Source organism: Ammospiza caudacuta, chromosome 8 (genome assembly GCF_027887145.1).
Source record: "Ammospiza caudacuta isolate bAmmCau1 chromosome 8, bAmmCau1.pri, whole genome shotgun sequence".
NCBI lineage: Eukaryota > Metazoa > Chordata > Aves > Passeriformes > Passerellidae > Ammospiza > Ammospiza caudacuta.
The window spans coordinates 21,924,700-21,930,296 of NC_080600.1; positions in this window are offsets into that span (position 1 = coordinate 21,924,700).

A 5,597-nucleotide genomic window follows, 5' to 3' on the forward strand; every position below is an offset into this window, starting at 1 on the left:
GAATTCATTTAGTCCAGGACATTAGGCTCTGTCTGTCCTGGTGGTCACTCAGGACCAGAGAGCTGCTGTGTTTTGTGCAGTTATTGGAGCCAGCTCAGGCTGGGTCACTGCTGCACGTGCCCCACTTCTTGCCCTACGTGTTCTCCCCTGGCAGTGGTTCCTGCTACAGCAATCCTATAACATGCAACTCAGATCATAGTTTACAACAATTTAAAGGTGCATCCATTACAGTTTCTCTCTTTGGACTCCTACCCCTGCCTCTGCTGCAGTGTGGACTTATCCAGAGACTCCAGTCCCTTAGGGGTGGACCTGCTCCAGTGTGTGTACTCATAGGCCACAGTCCCTGCAGGGTACAGATGATGTGGCCTGGCCTTAGGCACAGCCACAGTCACTTTGAGGGGCACCTCCTCCAGCACAGCCTTATCCAAGGGCCACAGTCCCTCCAGGGGTGTACCTGCTGTGCTATGGACATATCCATGGCCACAGATGCTGCTGCTCCAACAAAGTCTTATCCACAGGCACAGACACTTCAGGTTGTCCTCTCCTGTGGGGACTTATCCACAGGTCAGGTCCCTTCAATTCAAGCTGAATCTGGAGCTGCAGCCTGTCTGGGCCAGCAGCGACACCCAGGCCATGGGCCAGCCCAGGCACACTGCCAGGGCTGTTATCAAAATGCTCCCAGGCACAGCTGGGTAGGATGATAAGCCCTACAGCAAACTGCCAGAGTGAAGAGAAGCCACTAACAAGCTTAGACTAATGTGCAGCAGGGCAAGTAAGACCTATGGCAAGCACAGCACCTGCCAATTAATAGCTAAATAGCACTAAAAGCTATAAATTCAGTCTAGGAAACTCTGACCAAACATGTCATTACCTCGAAGCATTTGAGCCTCAAGTTGGTCACCAAAACAGGACTGTCATGGTTTAACCCCAGTGGGCAGCTCAGCCCCACACAGCCACATGCTTGCTTACCCCAGTGGGATGGGGGAGATAATTAGAATGGTAAAAGTGGGAAAATTTTTGGGCTGAGATAAAGACAGTTTAATAGGGAAAGCAAAAGTCATGCACACAAACAAAGCAGAAGAAGGAATTTATTCACTTCCTATCAACAGGCAGGCATTCAGCCATCACCAGGAAAGCAGGGCTTAACTATGGGTATTGGTGACATGGGAAGAGAAACACCCCCAGTCCCATCACCCTTTCTTTCCTTTTTCTCCCAGCTTTACATGCTGAGCACAACATCATACGGTCTGGAATATCCCTGTGGGCAGCTGGGGTCAGTGTCTCAGCTGTGTCCCCTGCCAGCTCCTTGGGCACCCCCAGTCACTCCTGTTGGGGCAGCCAACAAACAGAGAAGGCCCTGCCACTGTGCAAGCACTGCTCAGCAACTGCTAAAACATCCCTGTGTTATCTTTTATCTCTTTTAATACGTTGTTGTCACGAATTTTTCAAATTGAAAGGAAGTTGATTTCTAAGGTTAATTCATCAAGCTGTAACAAGACAGCAACTCTGACAATCACGCATTCAAACCATATCAATGCCAGCTTATTCTACAGGATGAGACAAGTACCAGCAGAAGATCAACTGCTCCTGACTCCTCTGAGTCAAATTTAAAGCTGAACTTTCCTCAGGAAGATTAAGGGTGTATATTCTACTTACTCATATTCATGTACAAAGTCTTACCACTTCCTGTATTTCCACAGTTCCTGGGAACAAAATCATAACCAGTACTTAATGTGGGCAAAGGTTGTGGGCATATAGTAACTATTTCACTAGTCCTAGAGACAGGGTCTTCTCCATGAGGACACGAAAGAACCAGTACTGCACTTCAGACTGTATGTTAACTTCATCTAGCTTTTAAAAGGTAGGGATTAGGGAGGATGAATTCCAGCCATCTTTTGCCAATTAGCAAGCAGGGATCTATGGTCCACCTCATGACTCTGTGATGTAAGAAGGGAACAGAACTTGTGTCACACGTGATGCTAATTCCAGGCTCTTTGGTTTACATTTCACACAGAGACCTCGTAAAACAGAGGATGTCTTCCTACCACTGAATGAAAAATAGATGTTGCTTCACTGATTCCTTTAATCAGTGTTTTTTTAGGGATATCACAGGGACTGATTTTAAACTAAAATTCTTTATTAAAAATGTAACATAAAAAAACCTCAAAATCTCAGATCCTCAGATCACTTCTCATTACAGTTTCGGTCAAAATACTAACTGGTTGAAAGGTCAGAAATTCAGTGACTGAAGCTGACTTGGCAAGTCAGGACTTGTTTCCAACATTTTTCAGAAGTTTAAAAGTTGCTATTTTAACAGATATTTTCTTACATTGCCCTTTAATCTGAAGGTACCCAAACTAGCAAGCAAGTTTTTAAAAAGTTTGTTTTTCAGCAGTAGGTGGCACTATCAAGTTTCCCAAATATTGTAATATAAATTGATATAAAATTCTATGCACATAAATTATTTTAAAAAGAACATGAAAATATCACAGAATAAATTCTGATAATAAAATAAATATTTTTCTAAATATTACAATTGAGAAAAAATCTAATGCAAGAATAGGAATGAGAATGTCTAATATCAAAACAGGCAACATGTAACTTTTAAAATGTGTCATAGAAAGTTCTCTATCCTCTTTGTAAAGTACCACCTTGAGTTGATCTTGAATATACTACTTCAGCTACTTTGAATTTCCCAGAAATTATATGTATCTCACTTGCATATAAAATGTAATACTGCAATAGTGAGTGTCAATACATCTAGAATAAGCTATGTACTTTTAATAAGGTAAATTAATGTATACAAACAGGAATATGGCAAATGCAAAAAGCATTTGGATTTTTCTTTTGTGGTGAAAAGTTTACAATTAGCAAGCAGAGACTAGAGCAGTACATGTAGGGCCAGATTCCTCCATGTATACTGTAAGGGCTTATTACTATATCCCAAATAAACTCCAGGATTAAAAAGATGAAATGTTAATTGAAAACATTTTCTTCAAAACCTTACTATATAAAAATCAGTAAAGGGCAACTCACAAACAAATCTGTGTTTCCAGGTATTCCAGATTGTCTGATGACACAAATTAGCAGTATCACAAAAGCACTGCAGGTACTTTGTTTCAGAAGCTCCCAAAGCCATACACCTCATTCCTCAGCAGTGTACAGCAGGAATAATCCAGTGCAATGCAGCATTTTCATTAAGCTGGGTTTTGGATGACTGCCTTCTCATTAGAAATGAAGTGCTGGTCTGCCTGAGCACAAGGTGTGAAGATAAGGAAAGGAGAAAAGAAATTAAGTAAGGAACACAAATGAAATATATAGTCAATGCTCTTTTATCTGCCTGACCAGAAAGTGTCCTTGCCATTTTATTTTTCACCCCAGACTCCAAGCAAGCTGCTTGGCTCTGCATACTATTTCTGCAGTATGATACAACCTATGCCAATGCCTAAGAGTCACACTTTATTTTATTTTGTTTTCTATTAAATAAAGCATGCAGAAGAGACACTTTTATAGCCTCATAGCATTTTTTTCATGAACTGACATTGTGTATTACTCCTTTTGGTTTGCTTACTGTTTCTTTTATAATACTGAAAAAGCCAAAAGCTGGTACTTAATAAAATATAATTTGCAAGGATCTGGCAGCAGCTGCATTCAAAAGATTTTTTAACTTACAACAGCCTGCTTCAGTTTCTCCAGAATCTTCAACAAGAGCCCTTCTTGTTGGATTCACTTGGGTTCACTTTCAGACCTCAGAATAAAGTGGCACTACAAAAATCATATGCAGAAATATACTTTAAATTTAGCTTTTTGTTTTCCATTACAAGTGATTCATTGTCACCTTGCATTCTACCTCCATGGAATCAAAGCCATAGCATCATAAGAGCTGCTTCAATGTACCTAATTCATTCATCTCCTGCTTAACCTCCACAATGTGTTCAGTGGCTCCATGGACGTGCTTTAACTAAACTTCCATTGTAAGGGAAGTGCTTCCACTACATCTTGTACAGTTTTCAAATATACATCTAAGAAATCTACTTAAGTTGCAGGTTCTTCCTTCCAAGGGATATGTAAATTTCATACAATTACAGCAAGCAGTATCTTTGGGTAGACACACAGCTGCAACATGAAGGTGCAAAGAACTTTCAAATTACTACAGATGTATTGAATTTATACACTTGAGCTGTTTTTTAAGTTGTAAAGTCACAGTCTTGTACCTTGAAGGGCAAACCTGAAAATGAGGTCTTCACCCTAGCTTTGTTTAAGTGGCACCAACAACCCAGCAGCTGTGCATACCCAAAGCAGGGTCTGAGAGAAACTCAGCACAGCACTCTGGCTGCAAAGCACAGAAACTAAACACCCTCAAGGGAATAGGGAGATTTATCAGGGTTAGTAAGAGTGTCCTAATTCCACACTATTTGGTTCAATTAGTCATTGCAAGTAGCCTCGGAAATGGGCTCAAGGAGAGATCAAAGGATCATGTGAAAGGTACATACTGTCATATACCATCAGCCAGGCTACACACACAATGGCAGCAGACCCTTTTCAAAGTGGTGCTCAGGGCGCTGAATTGATGAACTGTTTGACTTTCAAGGGGAGTTCGGTTTGCTCTCTGAGTAATGTAATTTACCATATAACGACAGGTGCTTTAAGCGAAGACACTGCAATAATTTGGTAACTCTGACACGTGTAAGGATGGCAGCCCGTGGCCTGTCTGCTCTAAGCATCCCCCCTTACTTTTAGGCACGCTCTGGTACGTGCTTTGTTACCCCTGAGAAGTAGATGTGTTGGGGGCTGTGATGTGTTGTTTTAATGTGTGCTGCATATTAAATAGCCGGAAGAGGTTGATAAAATGGTATCAGGACGAGTACCATTGCCGCTCCGAGGGGAACCTCGCCTGGAGCTACCAATTCCAAATACTTGGTGCGCGCCAACCCCGAGTCTCCCTATCTCTGTTTCGGCTGGTTCGATGGCTCCTTCGGGATCCCCTGCCCGGCAGCGGCAGCCGGCGCACACGGGGCTGTTTCCGGGGCTGCCCGCCGGGTTGCCGGCAGTGCTCCATTGCCGAACTCCCCGGCCCGGCCCGGAGCAGGGCCGCTCCTTCCCTCGCCGAGGACACCCGGAGCAGGGGCTGCCCGGGGGGCGCGGGGCCGCAGGGCTCGGCCACTGGGCCGCGGGAGCGGAGAGCACGGATGAGATGCCCGGCACGGCCGCTGCCGCTGCCGGGAAAGCCGCCGCCTCCGCGGGTCCCGCGGCCGCTGAGTGGCTGCGCGGCCGGGCCGGGGCGGAGCGGGGGGGCGGCCGCCGTCCCGGCGCAGCCCCGTCCCCAAACAGCGCTGAGGGGAGCGGCGGGAGGTGCCGGGCCAGCAGCAGCCGCCGCGCCGTGCGGGCCCTCGCTGAGCCGGCCCCGCGCCATGGAGATTGAGGCGGCCGCCGCCGCGCAGGTGAGAGCGGCGCCGCGGCCCCGGCGGGTCCGGCCGGTGAGGGCGAGGGGCGGGGCGGCCGTCACGAGCCCGCGGAGCACGTGGCGCGGGCCCGCCCCCCGGAACGTGCTGAGTCACGGTAGGGGCGGGGCCGCGCTGTCCGCGGGGGCCGGGCCG